This window comes from Sebastes fasciatus, chromosome 18 (genome assembly GCF_043250625.1).
Source record: "Sebastes fasciatus isolate fSebFas1 chromosome 18, fSebFas1.pri, whole genome shotgun sequence".
NCBI lineage: Eukaryota > Metazoa > Chordata > Actinopteri > Perciformes > Sebastidae > Sebastes > Sebastes fasciatus.
The window spans coordinates 5,403,436-5,430,608 of NC_133812.1; the positions used below are offsets into that span (position 1 = coordinate 5,403,436).

General features: G+C 42.8%; 1 protein-coding gene across 7 annotated transcripts in view; it reads left to right on the forward strand.

The window, feature by feature from the left end:
• The window catches only part of tab2 (TGF-beta activated kinase 1 (MAP3K7) binding protein 2), a 66,157-nt gene that overhangs the window by 5,553 nt on the left and 33,431 nt on the right, over positions 1 to 27,173 (forward strand). For 5 of the 7 annotated variants that reach the window (XM_074616525.1, XM_074616530.1, XM_074616529.1 and 2 more), the window contains exon 1: positions 8,052 to 8,450. The exons of 1 other annotated variant lie outside the window; for it this stretch is intronic. The gene's annotated coding sequence lies outside the window, so the exon portion shown is untranslated. Of the gene's footprint in view, positions 1 to 8,051; positions 8,456 to 27,173 lie in introns of those variants that run through there. One more of the 7 variants, XM_074616526.1, reaches the window with a different exon arrangement.

The window sequence follows — 27,173 nt, forward strand, 5'->3', positions numbered from 1 at the left end:
CGCTCATACGGTGGTTACAGCTGATAGCATAACGACCACCCTCCGGTTCCCCCTCAGGTAAACACTGTTAGCTCTGTCAGCACTGTTGCCGTTGTTTAGCGCTGTTAGCACCGTTAGCTGCTATCTGCCGTCTCAGCCGTCTCAGCCGTACCCACGCAGAGAGCCATTAGGGAGGCAATACATATGCTCTGAATTCCGTATAGTGAACCTTTAAGTATATAAAAAAAATATCTTAAGTGTATCAAGAATATCCAAACTATTTGTAAGTTACATGAAATGAAACAATAAACATAAAAAATATATTTCACTAGAAAATCTCCAGTAAATCTCTCATTTACATCATATGTTTCTTTTAACATGCACAAACGTACATGTCTGTTATCCTCAATACTATGGACAGATATCACCAAGAAGCTATGCCAAATTTACAAATCTAAATGTAAAAGTTAATATTTTTTGAGAGATTTTAAAGTACTTGATCTATTTGATGGATCATCTCTGTGCTCCCACTCTTTGGGATTGATGTGCTTTTGATTCAGTTTTAATTGTGTGCTTATTGAATTATTAATTGTTTTGGGATGTTTATCCCCACTGGGCGGGTTGGATGGTTAACCACACCTATCACAATAAGCCTACTGGTAGGCTATATACAGTGCATGGGTGAGGTATTTAAACATTTTGTCCTGGCGAAGCTTGACTGGTGTTACTCTTTTCACCCTCATAATACAATAAGTGTTTTGATATGTCACGTTAGTAAGTTTGAGAATAGAATAACTCTGCTCCCTCTGTCCTCAACAAAACTGTGTCGAGCTTGTTAGCACTGGAACGGCCGCTTAAGCCGCTCCAAATGGCCAGTGGACAAGCACTGAAGTTTGCTTAAGAGGGGGAATAATGACTGCAGACCCACTGTGGAGCTAAATCTAAACTGCTGACCCATGACAAGCTGTCCTCAGACCGTGAGAAACGGGCCTCTTTCCATGCCAAGAATGTGGGTGGCCGGCCTTCTATCTGAGGAGTGTGGCCAGTTGCAGCACTGGAGTGCAACGGCAGGTTTTTTATGTCGGATTTCTCTCAGACCGCCACTGTTATGTGCACGTTGCTTCAGATGAACCCGCGCTGTCATTCTTTGTAATCTGGGTCTATGTGCAGCATGTACACAGGGAAATGGAGCTGGTGGAGTGGGAGGGTGTGTGGGTGGGGGTGGCCTGAGGAGGGGAAGGGTGGGGGGGTTGTAATTCCAAAGCAAACACAGTTCACTTCCACTTGTTAGGCGGCTTGAGAAATGAAAAGGAATGAAATGCGACCACATTCACGAGGTTCAGTCACTGGAAATTCTTGAGAATTTTGATTCCACTGGTTTTTGTTTTTGCTGATTCACTGGTCTGACACATAACCCCCCACGCCACTAGCACATCACAAAGTGTGTAAGGCATTGTGTAGAGTAATGAATCCTCTGTGAGAGCTCTGCTCACAGAGGATAAGAGGCTGCACTGTGCTGTCAGTTTGCTGCTCGCACTGAAGGGGATTTCAGCTCCCCAGGCTTCAAACCCAGAGTCAAGGGGTCACGGTCTGTGCGAGATAGCAGGGGCCACAATTTGTGTGTGTGTGTGAGCGGCTGTGTGTGTGTGAGTCAAGGCATTACGCCGACACACGAGACGCCATATGTTTCCACCCAGCTCACTGAAGAACAAATGCACCGTCCCTTTTTCATGAGAGTTCCCACAGGCGTCTGTTTTCTCGCTCACCCTATGTGTGGGTCAGTGCAGCCGGGGGCAGCGAGCAGGAGACGTGGTCCGCGTCAATTATGTCGTAAAAGAAAAGAAAAAATAATGGGGACACCTGATTATGATGCCCACGCAGAAAGAAAAAAAGAATGATTTAGAAAGTGGGTGCAACATTGCCAGAGAAAACTGGAGGGTTCTTCCTGGAGGACATTAAGATTTCTTGGAGGGGAGAAAAAGCCTTTGAAGCAGCATTTGACATCAAAAAACCCTCAAACAATGGCACAGCAATTCATTATCAAAATTATATTTTTATGGTATAAGAATGTTTAACAGTTTCTCTTTTCAAATACAAACCCCCGGTTGTAGGGCTTTTATTCTTATGACGAAATGGTCATGATGGCGCCTCAACCCCAAGCGATCTCATTCCCATCAAATTTACATTTTAAATTTGTTGTAGAACTGCTACATTGTGTGTTTTAAATGTAATAAAGTAAAACATAAAACAAGTGATAAACTGATGATAAAAATGTAATGCTTGATCTTGGGAACCCTGAAAATACATTTTTCAAGAAAAATTCAATAACTCACGGCCCACTTACGAGCTTTTTTTAGCTTTCAACCGCATCTTATGGTCTTTCTTATTCTAATGAAACACATAAAGTAACAAGACAAATAGCCTACTAGGGCTGTACCGAATGTCTTTTTTTTTAATATATATATTTGAAGCTTCTATTGAGGTTTTCAAATGAATGTCGTCATATTTTGGTCAACAGTCACGCTAGCAGCTCTGTGAAACTTTACTTTGGTACAGTGATGCTTTTAGCAAAATGCTTACGTCAGAATGCTAACATGCTCACAATGAACGTGCTGATGTTTAGCAGGTGTAATGCTTACCATGTTCACCATCTTTTTGCTGGCTCAGATGTACCAAATTTAATGGCAATCAAACTAATATTTGCCAATAGATATTTCACTCAAAACCACAAATGTCAACCTCATGATGAGGAAAAGTCAGAGGATCGTTAAAGTCAGTTCAATAGGGAGAGACCTCCGTATTGAATGAACAATAATTTATTACATGGTGCATGATAAGAAGAATAGTGCAAAGTCTATGGCGATTAGACTCCATCGTGACGCAGTATATCAAAGGGGGTAGTGATGCAAGTTGCAAATTTCCTGAATGTGGGACTAATAAAAGAATATCTTATCTTATTACCTCCGCCAAGGCCGAAGGCCTAGGAAGGAGGTTATGTTTTCACCAGCGTTGGTTTGTTGGTTTGTTGGTTTGTTGGTTTGTTGGTTTGTTGGTTTGTTGGTTTGTCCGTTTGGAGGATTACTCCAAAAGTCCGCGATGGATTTGAATGAAACTTTTTGGGAGGTGTGGGGTGTGGCACTGGAACAATCCTTTAGATTTTGGTGGTGATCCAGATCATGATCCGGCTTCAGGAATTTTTTTTTAATAACTCCAGTCAGCCTGTGCATTAACACCATGGGCTTTAGGACATGCGCAGTGTAACTGATGACACTTTCATGACGCGTCACCCTACATCTTTCCTTCAGCCTACAGAGGGACAGAGAGAGAATATAATACAATATAAACGTTATCAAAATAAATGAAAAACAATGCATATTAAAATCCATCCTCAGTCTGGACCAAAGTGGTGGACTGAAAGACTGTCATTGCTATCCCTATAGAGCCACACCGCTTTAGCGTGACTAAAAATACAAACTGAATACTGAATACTAAAAGCTGAAAAATAAAGTGATGGAGTTGTAAAAAAAACCAATTTGCACTGATGCACTTTCAATTGCTACCTGACAGCCCTTCCTCTGCCCGAGCGGTCGAGCAAAGTGTGTTTACAATCCTCCAATGAGGGAACACGTCGTGATCGGTCTTCACTTGACAGATGTTTGCCTCCCAACACTTGGACTACAGGCCTCTTGCACTGTACAAAGCACTGCAGGTCTTATCTGGTCGACTGTTTGCAATGTTGGATTAGTTTGATAAAATGTTGTATAAAAAGTTTAAATACAGACAACGACATACAACCGTGCACACTTTGTTAATGTTAGTCTTCAAACCTTCATCCACATTCTTTTTATCAGGCTTCTGGAGGCGTCAGTGCTCAGAGTGCGTGGTGTCGTCTGGAGCTGCCTCTTGACAAAGACTGTTAACAAACAACAGAGCCTTCAGATGAATGAGCCATTTCAAACCCCATGAATCCATCCCTCAGTAAGGGGGCCATTCATTTTGAGTCAGACTGAACTTTAAAGACTGCGAGCAACATGCTCATGATTTACCAACCTATATCTCTTCTGTGAGTATTTCACAGCAGAAGGACAGCGCAGACAGAAGCTCTGCAATGGTTTGTTATATTCTCTCTGGACGGAGCACTAATATACTGCTGTAAATGAGACAACTTTGTATTTCACACTCGTGTATGAAATGTGTGGTTTCCTTTTTGGGTGGAGAAGTGGTCAATAAGTGATAAGAGGAAGCTGTTTTGTGTACAGCACCACTTTGTGATTTACATTGATAAGACATGTAGCACCCTGTCTGCTCTGTGATGCTGTGACCGAAACGGACAAAAAAAGGAGATGTAAAGTAGACGTGTCAGGCTTTCTCGGGACTCGTGCTACTAAAAGGTTCCTTCAGCCCGCTGTCTAAAGACCTGTGATGATTAGGCAAATTAGTCCGCTGACGTATGAAAAAGCAACATGACGCGTGACGAGGGCTGCCGGTGGTCACAGCAGTAAACACACTCTGCAGCCTGCAGTTCAGTGTGTCTGTCTGTTTACTCTAAAAACACGCTGGAAAAAAAAGATTGTGTCTCACTGCGACGACATTTAATGCTGTATATATTTACTGATGCACATTGGATGGAATGAATGAAATGAAAGTAAGAGCGTCTGTCTCCACAGTAAATCATTTGTTGAATGTTTGAGGGTTATTTATTTGTGCTTTAGAACGTTAACGCCGTGAAACAATCAGAAAATAACTTTTCTTTCTGTCATTCACAGCTTCATCATGCTCTATCTCTCTCTCTTCTACCGCTTGGGAAGCCGACAGCAGAGCCTAACATTACTATTAATGTTATCAAGCACAGAGAAATGCTCTCCACTCGTCCTAAATCGATACTAGAGTACTTCCTTGTTTTATGAATGAAGCGGTATATGAGTTGACGCAGTAGTGCTGTGTATGTTTCATCAATCAGCGACAGTCATCCCTGCAAACTCCACCCTGAAAGTTCTGGTACTTTCAGAAAGTACTACTCCCCGACCAGGACCTTTTTGGGTGGTAAAAAGGACCCATAAAATGTCCCCAGAACTTAATTTAGACCTTGGGTTGCGTCAAAAAGTCCATACTAATGTGCTATTTAGTATGCTAAAACCGTATGTGAGATATTTTAGTATGTATGAAACCAATAGTACGCAAATTGCATACTATTTCCGGTGAAATATTACAGTACTCAACGCTGGACACTACAAATATCCCACAATGCAATGCGGTAGTGAGGACAACGTTGATAACGGACGTTGACGGACAGCTCTGTAACGTCAATAACGCTTCAATTCAACTGTAAGCATAAGATTTCACTTTGCTAGGTGTAATATATATTTTAAATTAATTCAGACTTTGATTCTCACAAATCGTCATTATGGTCACATGAGGTTGGCACGGGTTACCATGGCTACCGGCAAGGAGGCTCTCAGGAAGTGACGTCGTAAACTACCGCTCAGTGCGTCCGGAAAGATACCTACTACTGTTTATTCACACAAAAGTATGTTGAACGAGAGTACACATATTGAGTATGTAGTGCATAGTATGCCACAAAGCCCCTGGTCCCTGCTGCTGAAACGCAATGAGTTCTTCAAAAGGTTCTTAGTTCCGGGAGGAAAGCTCCTGCGGTGGAAATGGGGCTTTACAGGTATTTAGGGAGACACATTTTCTTGTTAATTCCTGCAGAAATAGAATTTTATATTCAACAGCACCAGAGTTTGGTATGAATCCATATCATTGTGAATAACAGTGGCGTAAACCTGTAGCTGTAAGAATGTATTAAAGCTGAAGTAGGCGAAATTGGAGCAAATATAATTAAAATAAGTTATTTCTATAAAACGGTCGCTATATCGTGACATTAGTACATGAAACAGGTAACCTGAAAAACACCATGTTCCTCTGTGTCCTCCAGTGCTTCTAACTGCATTTGCAAGATTTCACAGACCAGAGGAAAACAAGCAGTAAGAGCTGATCTGAGGTCTGCTGTCCATCTGCTGCCTATGAGAGCTGGCTGTCAATCACTTGCCAACTCCGACCAAACGGTCAAACTATGCAGCGCTGATCAAATATGAATCAATATTATGTTACGTTAATGCCTATTTCTCTCCTCAGATATTTTCAGAATCATCTTGTAGTGCACGGTTTAGCTGTAAAATGAGGAGGTTTGTGACCCGGCAGCCATGTTGAGATCTCATGAAGGAACGCCAAGTTCTGGTCACATGACCGGAGCACAGCCAATAGGAACGCTCTCTCAATGAAATGACCTGTGATTGGTCAAAGTCTCCCGTCACGGGCTAGATGTTCTAAAGCCTGAAAACAGAGCCATGAGGAGGAGCAGAAGTCTAGTTATCTCTCAGAACACTTGAATTATAATATGCTGAAAGGTTATTATGGAATTTTTGCCCAATGATGCCAAAAATATACTGCCTACTGCCACTTTAAGGTGATACCTTATTGATTCAGGTGGCGAATCCTCTTTTTGCTTACAGGTCAAACTTTGACTAGAGGTTCAGTCCCCTGCCGAGGTGTCCTTCAGTAACACAATGAATGCTTACTACTATCTTCAGGGCTGCTGCTGCTGCTACGTAGCTGACCTCTGACCTTTAACCTCTCTATGAGGATATAAAACAAGATCAATATTGTCCCATTTGAAGAGTCAGACCACAGCAGACAGCTTATTCTCTTGCATAGTTTTTGCTACAAAAACTTTAAAACTGATCTGAGTCATGTCTTGGGGCGGCAGTAGCTCAGTCCATAGCGACATGGCTTGGGACCCGGAGGGTCGCTGGTTCAAGTCCCCGCAATGACCAAGTACTGAGTGTGAACTGGTAACTGGAGAGCTGCCAGTTTGCCTCTTGGGCACTGCCTTTGAGCAAGGCACCAAACCCCCAACTGCTCGGGGCACCCTCGCTCTGACATCTCTCCATTAAAGGGACTATTTGTAACTTTGTACGCGCATAAATGTAGCGGGTCGTCACACATGCGCGCTCGCATATGCGCGTTCGCGTGTAGCCGCTGTACCCTCCTCCTCTGCCTGCTCTCCTTCACTCAGACAGCTCAGCTCGCTCCACCTCTAGACGTGAACGCGCGCTCACTCCACACTGCAGAAGAGTTAGTTTAGCTCTGAGAATATCTAGTGAATGCACAGGGGACGTTTGTGCAGAAATAACTGCTGCAGCTCCTCCAGACCAACAGAGGTTTTCCGTGTCTTGTGAAGTGACGGAGCTTTACGTTGTCTTCTCGTTACCGACCGGGTGCCGGTGTCTCCTCTGCTCTCTCCGGCTGCGGGCGGAGAGAGCTGGGAGACACGCCGCTGCTTCAGCCTGCACTTAGGCAGGAAAAGCCAACACTAGGATCGGATCTAAATCATGTTCATGGAGAGACCTTCGTCTGGTCAGCTAACATTACTGCCAAGCAGCTGAAATATAGAGTGATATTGTGGTTTTAGCTGACGTCTGTCGCCTCACTGTTTTGAGTGATGCTCGTTCAGGTATATTGAGAGCGAGCAAGCGCGAGCCCGACGCTGACTTTCGTTGATTTCACGGCCACAGGCGTCGCTGTTAAGAAGCATTTCTGAAAGTTACAAATAGTCCCTTTAAAACTGATCTGTCATGTCTTGGGGCGGCAGTAGCTCAGTCCATAGGGACATGGCTTGCAAGTCCCCGCATGGACCAAGTACTGAGTGTGAACTGGTAACTGGAGAGCTGCCAGTTTGCCTCTTGGGCACTGCCCTTGAGCAAGGCACCAAAACCCCAACTGCTTGTTGCGCCCTCGCTCTGACATCTCTCCATTAATGCATGTATAAATAGGTCCTGTTTGTGCATGTGTGTATGTTCTATGTAAAATAACAGAGTGTAAAAATTGAATTTCCCCTCTGGGATTAATAAAGTGCCCTTCTTCTTGTTTTTCCTGTGCTTGCATCTTGTGCAGCAGCAGCAGCAGCAACAGCAGCAGCAGCAGGCTGCTCAGCTCAGTTTGCAGCTCTCTCCTCCCTCAGCACAACTTTGGGAAACTAAAGAGAAAAAAAAGAGAAACAGCTCTTCCTCTCGCGATAGTAGCTCGCTTCAGCAGCCGCCATATTGTGTGACAGTATTTTGATTCGTATCTGCTGGAAGTGAGGAGGAAAAAGAGAAAAGTGCAGGGCTGTCGAGGGGAGGGGGGGGCTGAAGAAGAGGAGCTGTCAGAAAGTGATTCCCGAGTCTCTGTCAAGCGGCGCAGCGCCGAGCCGAGACTCCTATCCTCCTATCCCTCCCCCCTAACGCTGCTACACCGAGGACACTCACACTAGGCCCGGGGCCTCGCTGGTAGTTGGCTCTCCGTCTCCTGATAGTAGCTGGACTCCTCTCCGGCTTACCTCTCACAGCTCCGCGGCCCTCTGGAGGTCCGGCGGCGGGTCTCTGGTGTTGAAGGCGGCCCGGGGAGCGGCGGCGGCGGAGACGGTAACGGTAAGGTAACGTTACATTAACGTTAACGACACTTTGGTTGGTTAGCAACGGCCGTTAGAAAGCCGTTACTGTGAGACTTTGAAGCGGGTGAGCTCCTCGTGAGATAACCGCTGTTATAAACCGTCTCAGTTTGTTTGGAGGAAAATGGAGAGAAAAAAGTTTTCAGATGTGGAAAAAGTTTTTTGTCTCCTACCAGCCAGCAGCTAGCTGAGTTAGCCGAGGTGTTTGGAGGCTGTTGCCGTCAAATCACTGAGTTCAAGTTTATAACACATTAGTTAACTTTCCCCTCTGAGTCCTGCTTTAATGTGGACATCTGTTAATACATATTCATGGTGTTTTTATGTGAGCATAACTCTGGCTGGTAGATTCATGTTTTGTAGCTCATGTTAGCATAACTTTTTTTCCATTGAGCTCTTCTTCTTTGAAACGTCGCAGGACTTGTGGATGGAAATCAGTTTTGTGTAACGTTAGCTTCACTTCACCCTCATACAGGGGTTATCTACAACGAGCCCTAAAATGAAGCTGTTAACTTACACACACAGTTAGCCAACGTTAATTGTTTATCCATGTGTTATAACATTGGAACTATTTTCGTGTAACGTAACGTGGAAACTTTCTTATAAGTTACTTGCAAGTTTGTGTGTCAGTGAATGCATCATACATACAGGTTAATGTTGTCAGTGAATGCATCATACATACAGGTTACTGTTGTCAGTGAATGCATCATACATACAGGTTAATGTTGTCAGTGAATGCATCATACTTACAGGTTAATGTTGACAGTGAATGCATCATACATACAGGTTAATGTTGTCAGTGAATGCAGCACACATACAGGTTAATGTTGTTGTAAGCTTTTGTGTGTCAGTGAATGCAGCACACATACAGGTTAATGTTGTTGTAAGCTTCACTATGTATCCTGTCATTTTCATAATAAGACGATGCAAATAGAGCACAATAGTTGCACAACTGTGGCCAAGTTGCACTAAAGAAGACACACACAACTCTCTATTGTCTGTTTGGTTGTTTTTATTGAGTCACCTCACCTGTTTGATAGCTTTCTGACTTTGTACCTCCCGTATCAGATGTTCCTGGTAGTTGTGATGGAAACTTAAAGGAGGGGGAGGGTCTGACTGTTTGACAGTCAAAATGACAGCTCAGTTGTTGTTTGTATTCTTGGTATAGTTAAAGTAAGAGACGTTTATCCTAAGGTAACCTAACCTGTCATGATTTAGACTTTTCTCCCCTGTTGGATTTATTCTTGTGAAGCCACTAGAGGTGCCCCGGATGGTTGCAACATTTGACCTATTTTTAAAGTTGAGTGTTTTGTTTGTGAGACAAGAGCCAAGGAAAACCAGAGTCCAAGTTGTGACAGAGCATGGTTGAGTGACTTAAAAAAGAATCTGAAGACTTGTACTTAATCATGCCGATTGCAGCCAAATGTAACACAAATATTACTGTTCGATGACGGGTATGTCAATTCTTTTTTTTATTTTTTATAATTGCAGTGTGCGGTTATAAAGCCTCTTTCAATTCATGGTAGCGTTTGGTGGTTTGTGGTGGTCTGCTTGGCACAGTGAAAGCCCCTCTGGGTGTGTTGACAGTGTGTTGTATCACTAAGGCTGGTCTTCATATTAACGCCAGCCCACCAGTCATATGATGCAACATGCTGGCTGTGGCTGGAAAGTCGGCTCTACCAGCCGCTTTGGCAGGTAATCAACCTGTGTTCCAGTTCGTGTTTTTGTTCTAAACCTGGCATCTAAGAAATGTGAATGAAACGCCATGAATCACTCATATGTTTTTCAATTTAAAAGATGATTTTGCAAGTCAAGAAAGTCTCAGTTCAGTATCATTTAGTTTTGTGTGAAACCGCTCGGGGAACTACATCTCTCGTCTCACACAATATACGTCACCAACACTAGCTAGCTAGCTAACTTAGCTATGTCCCACGCACAAATGAAACGTTATGTTACCTGATGTGTTTTATCCAGCGACTCCTGGTCTTTTTATCAGCCGGGAAGAGAAAGAACGAGCATGACGCGTTGCTCATGTGAGTATGTCCCAGTATGAAACACATAGGCTAAGCATGCACCGATGCCGATACGGACTCAAATAGCTGGATCCGGTATCGTGACAATGGGGCCGATCCGTTAAATTCAATTCTATGTTTATATCCTATATACATTATACACTGAAATTTTAATTCCTGTTTAAGTTTTGACCAATTTGTTGCTGCATTTAAAAGGTTTACACCTGAATTCCTGTTTATTTTGAATATTTTTTTGTTGAGGTATGATTCATTACTTTAATAATAAATAACTATTTATATCTATTATCTATGCATTTATTTGTTACATTTTGTTTTATAAAGTTAAGAAAGCAATGTCTAAGTCAAGCCTGATGTTGCCTTACACATAAAAGAATGATCCCAGTCACCTCCACACAGTGAGGCATACAGCTTATAAATTTAACACTAGCATCGGATCGGTACTCTGTATTGGCTGTTACCCAAAGCCCAGGTATTGTTAGCGGTGTCGGGACTGAAAAAGTCGCATCGGCATCCCTAACATAGGCACCGAGAGACGTCACTTGTGTGACTTTTGGGTGTCTAGTCTTTCTAATTACGTATTTTCACAGTCTGACACTTCAACATCTTTAAGACAAACTGCCACTTTCTTAATTTGCAAAATAATGTTTTAAATTGTGTGATTCATGGCGTAAATCAAACGGGATACAAAAAAAATTGTCTCTTACCATTGACTACCGTACATATTTTTTTCCGAAATAAGGTCCCATGGTGGTCCACCGGAAGGGGAGGGACTTTGCCTTTCTATATAAACCAAATTGAAAATTTAATTGAAATTGAATCCTCAGCAGACATCAACTAGTTTCTCTGCCTGTCTGCTTGCTTTGACTTTATTCACAACCCTAAAGAGCTCAGAATCACTCCTCCGTCGGCCTCCAAACTCCTCCGATCTACACTGTGTTGTCATCGCAGCTAGAGTGTAAGAGTGTATATCATTCATTAGCTGCTTGTGCCTGTCTTGACTTGCAGTCAACATTGCACTTCCTGACCAATAAGCTGCCATGGCCAACTGTTTATAGGTGCAGACCCCTAACTGAAACCATGTGTGCCTGTAGCAGGGCAAATATGTTTCTAGGAGGCCTTGCTGATTTGCCACTCTGTGGAGACTCCGCAGCGAATGCTCACAGCCTGTATGATAAGTGCTAAATCAGGATTTTGGTGAGGATCGTGCACAACAGCAGGCTGCTAATTGCTTTGTTTGGATGTCATTAGGCATATGCTAACAAGCTAAATCAACAAGTGAAGGCACAAATTATAGATCTAAACTCAGAGTGTGTTACCTAAGTTGATGCTTGTTGACAGCGGTGAAGAATTGGACTCACTCGATGTGTTTGCTTTCGTACAATAAACAAGCAGGACTAACACTTGTGTTTGAGAACTTTTACAACAAGCTGAGGTTGTGGCATGTTGTTGCGAGCTCTGTGCCAATACTCAAATCTTCTTTCCTACAGAACCTGTTTCCTGATTTATCATTCGCAGTTTGCACAACAACTTATCACCAATCACAGCAAAGGGTGGGGGTGTGTAGTTTTTTCCCCTTTCACAAGGGGAAGGATAATTGCTACATATGAGTGTGTTTGGATGGAGTACAAATGCTTGTTGTTTGAGTCAGTTTAACCCAGGAAACGATATTGGCTTACCTTTCTCTTTCTCTGTGTGTCAGAACAGATTTCTTGAAGAGGCAGCAGTCTCTGAATTAGTGTAGATGTATAACTTGATACTCACTGACTTGTCAGGTTATTTATTACACAGCGTGTGTTTTCTTCAGAGTAAAAGTGTCGGGGTGAGACAGACCTATGAAGCCAAATGGGAATCAAGTAGGTGGAAGGGGAAGGATCCATCACATTATGCCCACTGCTGCCGACTCAGGAAGAGGGCTTGGTGTTTTTTAACCCTCCCCCACTCCAGTGTGTGGCTGTCAGGAAGAGAGGCTCTTATTTGAAGCCCCCTCCCCCTGCTCTCCTGACTTCTCCGCTTTAAATGGAGTCCTCCATTACACATGCTGCTCATGGTTTTCTCCAGTTCAAGGGTTAAATTGCATGCATCGGGGCTGACACTGCACAGTCCGCTGCACCTCTAGCTGTCGCCTGCACAGCGCTTGTTCATTTTGCAGAGCTCATTTTTTTTTTGCCACTTTTACTGCAGCTTTAAAAGTTATCTACAGTTATGAAAGCACTTGCACAAGATCATTTGAGGTTTGCATGTAACACGTTGTAGTTGTTCATGATTAGGCAGAAGAACTCCTCAACGAGCTGACCAACCCACAGCCTTGACAAATTCTGACTTTATAGTTGCATGTTTACACATCCAGCAGACACTGCAGTGCATAAGCATTAATTTGTAATTATGTATATATATATATACATTTATATATTTATATATATTTATCACATTTGATTATTTTCTTCTTTTATTTGGAGCTTCCATACAAACAAAAACAACTGCCTCACGTGAGACAACACTGAGACTTAAAAATAAATAAAAAATTCAAAAGCTTTAAGGTGAGAACAATTATTTCAAGTGTTACAGCTTTTAAGGTTAACAGGTGCAAATAACTACCAGCCTAACTTCAGTCAGTACAATAGAAAAATCACACAAATTTGGCTATACCAAAAGAAACAAATTACCTGACTTTTCCTGCAGGATTTGCTCATCTTTCATGTCCAAAAGCTGACAAAGCAAAATTAAACTACAGTGCAGATGTCTGGTAATCATGTAGCCAGAGTTCTCCCTCATCTTGGGTTGGTTGGAATGCCTCTTCTTGCTCTGTATTTACACCTGCACGTGCCCAAATCACCTTACTTTGTGAGGCAGCTGGATTCACGCAAGAATCACTGCGGTGTAAACGTTATTGCCAAATCTCTACCGGTGGGCACATTTCTACTGTAGCATGGTAAATATCGCCCAACCCTAGAACCATACAGTACAATTGTGGGATGTGAGGCTAAAAAGCTCCATAAAGCTGAAGAGTTTGGTGATAAGTCTCACATTTGACACTGTGAGCAACCCTTTTTTTGATTTGTGGAACTTTAAATGTGGCTGTTATGTTACTTAGAACTTTACCTAAATAAAATACAGTGTCAATTAATGAAAAGTGATCTCAATCAGGCAAAGAATGAGTAGTCGCATGACTTAGAATATGAGGTACTGTGCCCATTTGCATTATTAGACTGTTCAGTTTCTCTCTGCTATGGACAGGATCTGGTTTGTGCATAGAAGTATTTAGGCTCTAAACCCATCCATAAGTTAGACATTTATTTAGCAGATGTGATGACGAGCCAAGTTTTATATGCCTAACTGTATAGGTGTATCAGTAACGCACAGATTAGGTAATACAGATAAGGTAATGGAGATATATGACGATTAGATAACGTCTGATAAAAAAGTTAAGTGTTAGATTATAAATGATAAAATGGAGCAGTGATATTCCTATTGTGTGACAGGCCATTTCTATTTAGCTAAAACTGACCGGTCTCAACACATGTGTACAGTCTTCCATTTGCTTGATCTGGAAAATAAAAGAGAAGTGCCACTGACAGTTTCCATTTTAGTTGCTGGTTACATTGATGTTTCCCCTGAGCTCTTTGTGCATCTGTTTGTTGGCTTTTCTTAGATGTTCTCATTTATTTAGATGTGATGGTTCTTCTCGTTATAAGACCTTAAAGGGAGATTTGTCAAGAATTTAATACTCTTATCAACATAGGAGTGGACAAATATGCTGCTTTGTGCAAATGTATGTATAAATGTATTATTGGAAATCAATTAATAACAAAAAATAATGACAAATATTGTCCAGAAACCCTCACAGGTACTGCATTTAGCATAAAAAATATGCTCAAATCATAACATGGCAAACTGCAGCCCAAAAGGCAACAACAACTGTCAGTGTGTCAGTGTGCTGACTTGACTATTACTTACCCCAAACTGCATGTGATTATCATAAAGTGGGTATGTCTGTAAAGGGGAGACTTGTGGGTACCCATAGAACCCATTTTCATTCACATATTTTGAGGTCAGAGATCAAGGGACCCCTTTGAAAATGGCCATGCCAGTTTTTCCTCACCAAAATGTAGCGTAAATTTGGAGCCTTATTTAGCCTCCTTTGCGACAAGCTAGTATGACATGGTTGGTACCAATGGATTCATTAGATTTTAGTTTCATATGATGATAGTATGTTCACTCTAGCTTTAAAACTGAGCCCGCTAACACCTTAAAAATTGCAAGTTGCGTTAAAGAAATTTGTGGCTTTAAAACGAATTTGGACTAATGCGTTATTATCTTGTTAACTTTGACAGCCCTTCTTCAAATATTTAGATGAACAATTGGAAGGTCTAAATGACACTGAGGTGGTAATTTTAATCACAGTTTGCATCATTTTGAAGGGCTGTGCTGCGGCCTGGGACGAGCTCATTTTTCTCATGTTGTGTGAAAGATAGTTTGGTGATAATTTGTGTGCAAATCTTGCTGCTGTTGCCTGATTTGTCAGGGCCTGTGTAGCCCTAGTAGTAGTAGTAGTAGTAACTCTAGTTTCAGTGTGTAACAACTCACGTTTGGTTTAGACTTTAAACTTCTTGTAAAATCCTAGAGTGAACTTTGCCACACTGCGCAACTCAGGTGAAAGCTGCTTCAGGCGTTGCTGTCGGCAGTCGGTTATTGCAGCGCTGTGCACATGAGATTCAGTTCCACGTTGTTGGCCTTCTGTCATCATGCATCCCACTGTGCAGTCAAAGGTGTTATTATAGCGTACCTTCTTATTGTCTCTCTGGTTACACGCATCAGTAAACAGGAGAAGAGTGAAACACATCCTGCTGCCCCCTCCCCCAACCCTGTGCTTTTGACCCGGGCTCTAGGTTTCATCTCTGATGGCTTTTCTATTCCTCTAAAATCACTGCCCCAGCTTCCCCAAACTGACACATGCTCTGTCACAAGCTGCACACACCTAGAACTACTTGGGTGGGTCTCATTCCTGCAGAACTTTATTTTCGCACCCTTAAAAATAATCCAGGCAAAGTCAGCCTGACAAGTTCACTATCAGCACTCTCTTGGTTCACATCTGCACAGGCGCACACATGTACACTTGGGAGCGGCCCTGCAAAACCACAGTCTTCTACTGAATGCAGCGAGCAGTGTGAGTGGAGCAGCAGAGGGTTAAATTACCTGGTTACCTGGGGGGCAGCCTTCTGGTCCTGTCCCTCGAACATCAAGGCTACTGGTGCTCCATATTTATTGGAGATTTTCACTACAAAATGTTTAGTTACAAAAATGACACAAAGCTGTCAGAACCAGAATTTACATGTTCACCTGTTTAGTTTATTCGTGCACAGCCATCACTTAATTAGCATGCAACATGTTATGCATCTGCAATAAAACAATACAGTGATGATTCAATCATTAAGTGTGATAGCTATTTTGACAGCCATTAAGATACTACTCGCTACATTTTTTAATTATAGTAGGAAGTTTGTGAAGTTACTGTTAATCTTTAAAGGGACTCTCGCACTACCGACACACACAAGACTGAACGTGATTGACAGGCATCATGTTGATTAACGTTAGCAACATTAGCCAGCTAAAAGCACAATATCACTATATATTTCACATGGTTAATTTTAACAAAGGTTAATTTTTCCTGCTTCAGCCTCCCGACCGTGGTCAGAAGACACAGGGGAGACACCATAGTTTGGGTCTCCTGGGCCAGAGTCGGTAACGTTACTAGCTCCGGAGTTAACCCCCGTCACTCCACTCAGCAGCAGGGAACAAGAAACATTTCTGCACAAACTGCAACTTCCACTCTACATTCCCTGATATTCCATCCATCCATCTGCAACCGCTTATCCCGTTAGGGGTCGCGGGGGGGCTGGAGCCGATCCCAGCCGACATTGGGCGAAGGCAGGGTACACCCTGGACAGGTCGCCAGTCCATCGCAGGGCTGACACATAGAGACAGACAACCATTCACGCTCACACTCACACCTACGGGCAATTTAGAGTCCACAATTAACCTAACCTGCATGTCTTTGGACTGTGGGAGGAAACCGGAGTACCCGGAGAAAACCCACGCTAACACGGGGAGAACATGCAAACTCCACACAGAAGGGTCCCAAGCCGGATTCGAACTTGCAACCCTCTAGCTGTGAGGCGCCAGTGCTAACCACTGCACCACCGTGCAGCCCCATTCCCTGATATTCTCAAAGCTAAACTAACTCTCTTCTGCTCCGCTGCTCGCTCGTTTTCTAGCACACTCGCCGCCGCTCTCTCTCTTTTACTTCACCACTCATTTCTGACGTACACACACACTCTTTATACTGGCTCTGATATTCTCCCACAATACTAGTTTTCACCCGACGTCGATCACGTTGCTGTTTTGCAAGACAGGCTTCACTAGATCTAACTTTGATTTATTGTGAATCTGAGTTGTGGTGGGGGCTGGTTGTTTGTTGGCGTTGGCAGACTCCATTTCTATCCGAACGTTAGCTACGGCTAAGGCACTCGCGAGCGCGTACGACGTCACATCTATTGGATTTTCACGGAAAAACAGGCTCGGGTTCTTCCCATTGAAAGCAGTCTACAGGCTGATAGAGGAAACCCGGAAAGTCCCTGAAGGTCTCATCTTTTAGGTTAGGTTACAACCTGTTCACACATTGGCAATAAAAAAATGATTTATATGTGTCAAAAAGGTTACATACAGTCCCTTTTAAAACTTGATGGAACCTTGTTGTTAGCAGTAACTCTAAGTTTCAGTGATGAATACAAGAAAAACAGATGCAGAAACTTTCCCATGTCAATGGTGTGTAGAAATGAAGAATTACTGACTGAAAAATTTCTAATGTCATTATTCATTACATTAACACTAAAATCACCAAAGTGCAAAGACCGGCAAATTGTTCAGCTAAATAAATTAACTCAAAATAGACATGTCGTGTAATGGCACTTGTAAATCAGGCTCGAACGCGGTGGAATAATTAAAGAGCAGCTTTTTCATGCTAATGAAGTGTTTTTCAAGTTTCCTTTGCAGAAACTGGGCTATGAAATAGGATAGTAGCGCAACCATCAATTAAAGGAATATAGCAGAGCTCCTCTGCCGGCTTCCTTTGGATGTAGCATTTAAACTAATTGGAACCAGAGCCGCTGGTGTGTTAAACAGGCATGTTTGGAGAGACAGCAGTGCAGCTCTCGAGACACTTGGGCATTGTTAGTGGGATCAGTGTTGTGCTTGAATCGTTCATTTCCATCCTTCTTTTTATGATTTATTGGTCAATTGAAGCAGCAGACCAGTTGGATTACAGTGCCCTTTTATTCTGAGTGTCGAGAAAATGTGTTGTCAAAGCAGCATCATATTAACACGCAATCAGTTGAGCCCACAGAGAACTTGTTTACTTCCTGTTGTTGGGCTTATATTTTCAGTGAGATTTACTTTCACATGAAGCCAGGTGCCTGAACCAACAGGTTGTAGGATTCACTTTGACAAAACGAAAGCAGTTAGAAAACGGTAACTTCATACACATGTAACTTTGAGCAAGAATCGGATGTAATTTGTTGGTTTACAATTCACATTTTTACTCTTTATGATGTTCATTATTCAATATCTTTTTAAAAATATAGAGGTTTTAGTTTATAAAAGGCATTTTAAATCCCTGCCAAATTTTTGGAAATTACAATTTTTGTTAGGGATGCACCAATACGACCTTTTTAGTCTGAATACCGATACCAATACCTGGGCTTTGGGTATCGGCCGATACCGAGCATCAATCCGATGCCCGTGTTTAATTAATAAGCTGTATGCCTCACTGTGTGGAAGTGACTGGGATCATTCTGTTATGTGTACGACAACATCAGGCTTTACTTAAACATTGCTTTCTTAACTTTGTGAAACAAAATGTAACATATAAATACATAGATATAAATGTATTGAATGGTTATTTGTTATTAAAATAATAAATCATACACCAGAAAATTCCAGTATAGTATATAATCATAGAACTTAATTTAATATATATCAACCCAGTTGTCACCGATACCTGATTCAGTATCGGCCCGATATCCGATATTGGTATCGGTGTATCCCTAATTGTTTTGTGTGTTTTGACAATTCTTGTGTAAAATGAAGTCACTTTTCCTAATAGTGCATATCTCATTTACAACTGATACTAAAAGTTTACATTACTCCATCTTGGTTTGTCATTAAAAGGTCAAGCTGCCAGCAGTGTCCCATTCTTCCACATCAGTTAATGTCTGTTTTGAGTTTTCAAGCAGAAAACTTCTCTCAGAATTCAAATTGGCCGTCTGTAACTTTTCCTATAGACCCACTCGCAGTGTAACCAGCGCTGTTCGACGTTCACAAACAAGCAATCAAATATTAGGTAGAGTTACCCCCCTTCTATTGCTTGTTGGCTTTCTCCTACATCCACAAATCTACTGGCCTTTCTAGTGTTACGTGTCACTGCACCTCCACATGAGCGCTGTTCCAACACGCCGGGCTGCGTTTTGAACGTAACCCCTGAGTGACAGAGCACAGGAAGAAGGTTCAGCGGTTATCTTTGGCCTCTGTGCTCCTCAGTCATGCACGCCGTAGCTTCTGCAGCAGGATACTGTATGTGTGTGTGACACAAGCACTTCCTCTCATAGTGCATTGCTCTGAGAAACACTTCAGTTTGCATTTTTACATTTGGCCTCCACTGCTTAATTTTACGTTTTCGTGGGTGCAGAGGCCAACTGCATAGTGTCATAATAATAATAATAAAGAGGTGTGTAGGAAATAAATGCAGCTCACTCCAGAGTTTGCAAGTTTCCTTGAAAGATATAATCTTACCTATGAGCAGTTGTTTTGAGTTGTGTTTGCTGCTACAAGAGAACACAGTTGGCGGTGAGACACGGAGAAAAGCAGACGCACACTCGTGCAACTGGTCAAGCCATTTCTTCTCTGCCTCATTGATGTACCTGTCATTGCAAGGGTCTTGGCCTGGTTTGGTGTGGTCTCCTGTTGCCTGCCTTTAATCTTTATTACAGTCTCTTTCTGTCTTTTCTCTGCTCTGAAATAAATACTTGACTACACACTGCAGAGCGTTTCCAGACCTTACATGACATCCTGAACCTGCATATTGGTTTGTAGGGGGGGGGGGGGTTGAGGGGAGGTTAGCGTCCCGTTTTTTGTGCAGCTTGTCTTTGAAACACTCCAGCCTGCTGAAATGAAAGCTTCCTATAGTTGCAGATGTATTGACTTGAGCTTTCAGAATCAGATTTATTGCTGAGTAGGTTTTCACAAATAAGGACTTTGCTTTGGTGTACAGACCCTTTTTGTGTCGACTTCTGCCAACTGCGGCTAGCAAAAGGCTAAACTATTAGCAACCCTTTCTCTCCATCTCTGAAACGCTTCGCCCATATTGTACGACTCTTTTTTTTATACGCCCTCAATTTATCTTTACAGCGCTGCCGTTGGTCGGACGGCTGGCTACTTAGCTAGCTTAGCTTGCTAATTCCGCCATGCCGTCATGCAACACAGAAAATTATCCGAACCAAGTTGTCAATCATCTGGTGAGAGCACTGTGCTTTCCTACGCTGTGACAAGAGTGTGTGGATGAAGCATTAAGTTGTTAAATTGTACTCATTTAGCGACTGGCTAGTTAGCTAGCTGCCTTGCTAATTCCACAATGCTACAGAAAATGAGCCCAACAGCGGACATAGCGTTGGGTCACGGTCCCTCTGCCTCACTCCTCGCCACTAGGAGAGGAGGAGAGCAGACGTCAGCTAGCTAGCTAACTAACCAGCCATCTACTCCTCCCGAAGTAGAATAGTTTTGCAATGCATGCATGGAATTGATGCTGTGTGAGTAAGCAGATAGTGCTATGACATCCCGGCTGTTTGTTTTCTGTCCGATGGATATTGCAGGCTGCTGTCTTATCTCTCCCCTGCTTATCCTGTGGGCAGGTTCTGGCCCCACGTCCCCTCAGACTCCCTCCAGCATTTCCTCGCAGACGCAGAACAGAAAGCTGGTCTTGTTCTGTGCTGTTTGTAAATGCCATACAGGGACTGCTCTGTCCTTCATCATTTCTCCCACAGCGTGCTGATGGTCTTTCATCTCTCTCAGGTTTTCTGCGCTCACAAACGATGGGAAAGGTCTTTGATCTGGTGTCCTATCAGTAACAGCGTGGGCCTCAGGCTCTCATACGTACTCCCTTGCTCCCTAGCTGCCTCACTCTGAAAACATATTGTCAGGGCGTGGTGGACAACGGAGTCCACCCAGCTGAAAGCCTTTGTTTGTTGTGGTTCAGTTTAGCTTTGCCAATGGCAACTGCCTGTGTGGGTCTCTATGAAATTCTTGCAGCAGTAGTGGTCTATTAAATTAGACCCCATATTTGCCGATGTTTTGCAACCTTTCGCATCTCCGATACAACCACCTGAGCTCCGGGGGAAGAAAACAAACCACACTCCCCATAACACTTTGAAGGGAATCTTTTTTTCCCCCTCCACTGGAGATTGCACAACAGCACTGCAAACATACACACAAGTAAAGCTTGTGGAGCGTTCACCCTCACATCAGCAATGTGCAAACAAAGACATCAGATTTTTTGTTAATGCAGAGACAAGTTTCTAGAACTATCCAGATCCAGTACAAAGAGAGGAGCATGTTAGGTAAACGCTTGTCATAGTGGAATCAACTAAAGACTTTCTCCCAGTTGCCCAAAGTCTCCCTTTGTTTGAAATGTTTCCCTGTTCTCAGTTACTGATCCATGGAAACTTCTCTTCAGTTGAAAGAGGGAAGCGGAGAGGTCAGCTGAGGGATATCCCTGGGTTAGCTAAGTCCATCCCGCTCCCCTCACCCTCTTCCCTTACCCCCCTTTTCCTCTCTCTCTCTTCCATGGCGCCCTTTGGCCTCCCAAACCCACTGGCCTGCCTCCGCTCCTGGTTAGAGATGTCATAACAGAGCCGGTCTGCTGTGGTATTCCTTAGAGGAATGTGCTGCCTTGGGTTCTTGTGTGTGTGTGTGTGTGTGTGTGTGTGTGTGTGTGTGTGTGTGTGTGTTGTGTGTGTACGTATGGTTTGGCTGCTGTGTGTGTGCAGCGTATCAGGCCAGTCCGGCGCTGGCACCCTCCAAGGCACACCTGTTGATGCCAGTCTGCGCAGAACCAGCGCTGTGTTGTCCCTCCCGTCCTCTGCCGGCTGCACCAGCACAGCCGATCACTGGCTGCACACACACTGCACCTCCACACACCGGCCGACTGTGGGTGTGTGGGAAAAGAGAATAGCACACATTAGACCTGCCCATCCTGCAGATGATTGAGTGAGCATCTCAAAGTGTCCTAAAATTGGCAATAAATATAACTTGTACTGCTATATAGTGCAAAACCACCTGAATAAACAGAATGTGTGGAACATGTATGTGGTTGTTGATCAGTGCCAGTGACTCAACAAGTTCTCGGGCAGGTGCTGAGATATCTGGCTTCGAGATCTCACTTTGCAGCCATACTTTGTTTTGGAACACAAAATTAACTTTTGCTTGACAATGGACCACGATATATTTCAGAAACAAGTTATTAAATCTCTATTCAAGGCAAAGGAAAACAAAGCGGGGTTGTTACTACACTTTTTGGCATTTTTGATACACGTATCAAACATTTCACTAAGAAGAAAACCTGTGTGTGTGTGTGTGTGTGTATATAGGGCTATATTAGGACTGTCAAAGTTAAAGCGCTAATAACGCGTTACGCAAATATGTTTTAACGCCACTAACTTCTTTAACGCAACTCGCAAGTTTTAATTAACCTCTTAAAAATCCGATGCCTGATGATGTTTCGGAGGTGGTGGTGGGCTCAGTTTTAAAGGTAGAGAGAAGACATCATATGAAACTATGAAAACCTAAGGAATCCATCAGTACCAGCCATGTCATATTGGCTTGTCATGAAGAATACTAAATAACGCTCCAAACCTGCACAAAATTTTGGTGAGGAAAAATTGGCATGGCCATTTTCAAAGGGGTCCCTTGACCGATGACCTCCAGATATGTGAATGTAAATGGGTTCTATGGGTACCCACGAGTCTCCCCTTTACAGACATGCCCACTTTATGATAATCACATGCAGTTTGGGGCAAGTCATAGTCAAGTCAGCACACTGACACACTGACAGCTGTTGTTGCCTGTTGGGCTGCAGTTTGCCATGTTATGATTCCAGCATATTTTTTATGCTAAATGCAGTACCTGTGAGGGTTTCTGGACGATATCTGTCATTGTTTTGTGTTGTTAATTGATTCCCAGTAATAAATATATACATACATTTACTATGGACAATCATGCGATTAATCGCGATTGGCAGCCGTAATATAAATAAATACATAAATATTTTTTGAAGTACATTTTAATGAAGAGAAGAGGACAGGACTTTTGAAATGATGCAGTCACTTCTTTTATTTCATTTATATAGCACTTTAAAAAGCAAACACATTTTGCACCAAAGTGCTTCATGAAGACACAGAATGTATGCGTATACATTATGTGCATATATGTGGAATTAAAACTAGATTATAATAGAAACAAGTTTAAACACAATTTAAACCCAGGGAATCAGATGAAGACAGGTTAGACACAATTAAAAGCCAGAATATAGAAATGGGTCTTACGGTGCATCTCAAAAGCATCAACAGAAGAATTTTGAAGTTTATGAATAGGGAGCCAGTGTAAGGATGCAAGGACAGGGGTGATGTGGTCTCTGTGGCTTTATTATTTCTATGTCTACACATTAAACAAGTTACAACATGTAAATAACTATAGCTTTGGAGATGTTGGATGTTTTTCTTCAGTTTTGATGGATCCAGGCTAGCAGTTTCCCCTTGCCTCCAACCAGTGTATTTACCAATGAATAAATTATGAAGTGAAAGCTATACTCCTCATAGATCAACTTCACTTATAAGATCTGTTTAATTATAGGCCATATATTCTGATCACCAATAGCAGAAGGGTTAGGCATTTGATGATTGTATTACAAGTCAATTATCCTGATGTAGGTGAAAAGGGGCTGCTCGCTGAGGGAGACAGCTATGACTTGAATGTTTGAGAGGGCTGGAATAAGAGCGAATGGCATCTCAGCAGCAGAGGAGTCACGTGACCTGGCTGCTATTTGTCTTTTGGTTGGCCTCAAGGTGGAGAATGATACTCCTAACAGCTGCGGGAAGCATTTCCGGCGGAGGGTTTTCTCCTCAGCCAAGCACACGGACGTCCAGCAATACACTGCAGCAGGGATGCATCGATGACTACTTCTCCACCACATATACATATTCTGAGCACAACATTTTAAAAGTGTGGAATTGTGCTGGTTATAAGGCCTTAGTTTGACTGAACCGTATCATTTTCCACTCTGGAGAAATCTGAAAGCATAATGCTTTTCAATAAAGGCAGAAATTCCTTCAGATGGATCAGAAATGTCTGCTAACCATGTAGATTTCTTTCATCAGATTTAAGTATTCATTGCCCTGTTTTAGCATTAATCAAAATCTGCTATAGCATCTGGTTAGAAGGCTTCATAGGGGCCTTTTTTCCTGTGTGTGAGTAGCCGATAACACCACCAGCGGTGGAGTGAACTGATGGAATGAGCTGACCAAAGACAGAAGTGCTGTTAATGTCCCGCTGTCTGTGTGCTTCAAAGAGCATGATGACATACAGTAAGTGCATTTCGTAAAGCAATAAAGGGTGAAGATTTGGCGGGTGCATACTTGGCATGTCATCGCTAAGCGCCTGAGTGCAAGCAGTCTCATTGTGTTCAATTGCCTCGCAGTGAGTGTTGAGAGACGGCGCTGCCACCCAAAGCTCCAGCTACAGAGAGCCGGAAGGTCACCAGTTTGAATCCCCATGGCCAGCTGAGTCTGGGAGGTGGAAGTGGATGGATAAGAAATGCTTTTACCTCCCTCAGTAGCTGAAGTGGAGGTGCCTATGAGCAAGGCACTTGGAGCTACTTGAACAGTGAACAGTAGAAAGCTGTAAATGTTCTGGGGAAATAACTCAAGTACGCTTAGGGCTGTGTCGGAACGTGATCCGGGACCTCCCAGATTGGTTCCGGCACCTATTTGATTGGATCCCGCACCTCCTTCATCACTATCAATCTGTAAATACATTTTGTGTAATATTTAATGTTATCTGTCATTCTTTCATTTCCCATTGAAGTTACTCATAAATTGCTTATTTTGTTTATTTTGGATGCATTTTCACCTGCAACGTAGGGCTGTGTGGAATGGCAAGAATCTGGCGTATCGTGATACTGGGGTAACGATTCAGTATATTGTGATGTACTACGATACTGTAAGCAAGGCGATATATTGTGATTTTTTTTTAAGTTTAATTTAAAAAGTGTAAAGAATACACCAGAAATACACAATTTTAGAATAGACAGAAATAACACATTTATACTGCATGCAAAAAACTGCATATGATTATCATAAAGTGGGCATGTCTGTAAAGGGGAGACTCGTGGGTACCCAAAGAACCCATTTTCACTCACATATCTTGAGGTCAGAGGCAAAGGGACCCCTTTGAAAATGGCCATGCCAGTTTTTCCTCGCAGTAACTTCACTCTAGCTTTACAACCGAGCCTGCTACTAGGGATGTCACGAGAACCGTTACTTTGGTACCAAGTCGATGCCAAAATTCTTTAAAACGTGACGGTACTCGTTTTCTACGGTACCGTACGATGCCTGCAGGGTCCAAAATTAACACCCGCCAAGTGCCAAATGCGGCTGCTTCTGTCTTCTGCTCTCTGTGTCGGAGTCTGACACACGCACAACAGCGCCATGCAGCAGCGAGATCCAGAGATGCAGAGATCCTATATGTCACTCGTGGGGGAAAAAACTGAACTTTTGTTGCTTATTGTTAAATCTCTGAAAAGTGGTGTTTTTTTTATTGAACTCTGGGCTCTTTATTTCCGGTGAATGTTATTGGGACTTGCATTTGATTATCTTACACTTAACTCCCCAGATCCACTTTGTTTGAACCAATCCAACAGCATCCAATCAAGTTTCACGAGAAAACCATGAAGAACTAATGTTACGTTACTGAGCACCAGTTGGATCCAGTTACTCTGCTGACGTTATATTTTGTGAATATGACTTGTTTAGGACTTGAGACCTGAGTTGGGACTTGCCTTGGACTTGAGACTTACTTGTGACTTGAAAAACAATGACTTGGTCCCACCTCTGGTAGCCTATACCCAGTGAATTTAAACTACTGCTTGCAATCTGAGGATATAGTATATAGACACATGTACACATTACATTGGATTTTTTTTACCGTGGTATCGAGAATCGTGGAAATTCACTGGTATTGGTATCGACTACTAGATTTCTGGTATCGTGACATCCCTACCTGCTACAACCTATCCAGTTCATTTTTAACGTCTAAAATGTGTTTTGTTTTGCAGGAAATATATTGGGTGTGATGTGATCTTTGAGGGAGATGGCATGCTCTGTTTGCGTGTCTGCATTGTTGCACAACGGAGAAAGAGGTGTGTGTGTGTGTGTGTGTGTGTGTGTGTGTGTGTGAGAGAGTGTGAATGTGTGTTTGTGTGTGAGTGTGTGACTTCCTCTTGAAGGTGGGGCTGTGGAATGGGATTGACATGGAAGTTATGTCTGGTATTTATGGCTTTTTCTATGCAGCTTTGTTATCTCAAGGACAAGGCACCGAAGGCTGTGAAGGTACCAGACTATATACCAGGTATTAGTCAACTCCCAGACTATTAGGAAGGTGTTACTCATGATTTTGAGTTCACATACAGTCTCTCAACAGTCGATACGCTGCACCTTTTTTCCCCTGAATCTGACAGATACATCGCCTTGTATCTGATTAATTGATACAATGAAATTAATTATAACCACAACAAGCTGACTTATCAAGATAACAGCACCATTCCTTCAATTTTATCGGTACATAATTGCTGCTATCTAAATACTTACTACCGTGCTAAAGCTCCAAGTGATAACTTCTGTCAGATCCTGATTTGTATGGGTTTGATGCTAAGCTAAAGATAACCCAATGAATTCCCAAGCTTAAGCAGCCCTTAATGAGGCAGCCCACAGCAGAAATAGTATGAGAGGTTGTAACCATGGAACTGATAAATAATCTGTAATTGTGAATCATGGAGTGGAGGAATCCGGTGCCACGCAGCTGGCCAGTTAAGCCGAGCAGCCTCAGAAACTCCTGGCGGAAAATCTATCAGAACCAACTGTTTCTGAACCTTTTTTTAGCCCACCACCCCGCTGCAGTCCGTGTCCTCCCAACCCTAACTGGTATCAGATCAGTTTTCACATAACTTGGGTTTCCTTCAATTCATTGGCGTCCCTCTGTGACGGAACAAAAAGGAGCAGTTGTGTTGTTCCGAGCAGGGCAGTGGCCGGTCTCTCAGTTTAGTCAACTTTACAACAGGCTTTGAGTGTTTTGTACCTGGTAAATGTAGTCCACGGGCTGCTTGTACTACACTCTTTCTTCCACTTAACAACTCAGCTGGTATCTAGTTGTTTTTAGTAGCAGCCAGCAGGTTCACTCTGCCACATGTCCATGAGTCACTGTATGACTCGTTGTTGTGGATAGACTCAGGAGCTCCTCCACGCAGTGCTGCGGTGTTGCTGTGATCAGTGAAAGCGGAGCTGTGCATTCAGTGTGCA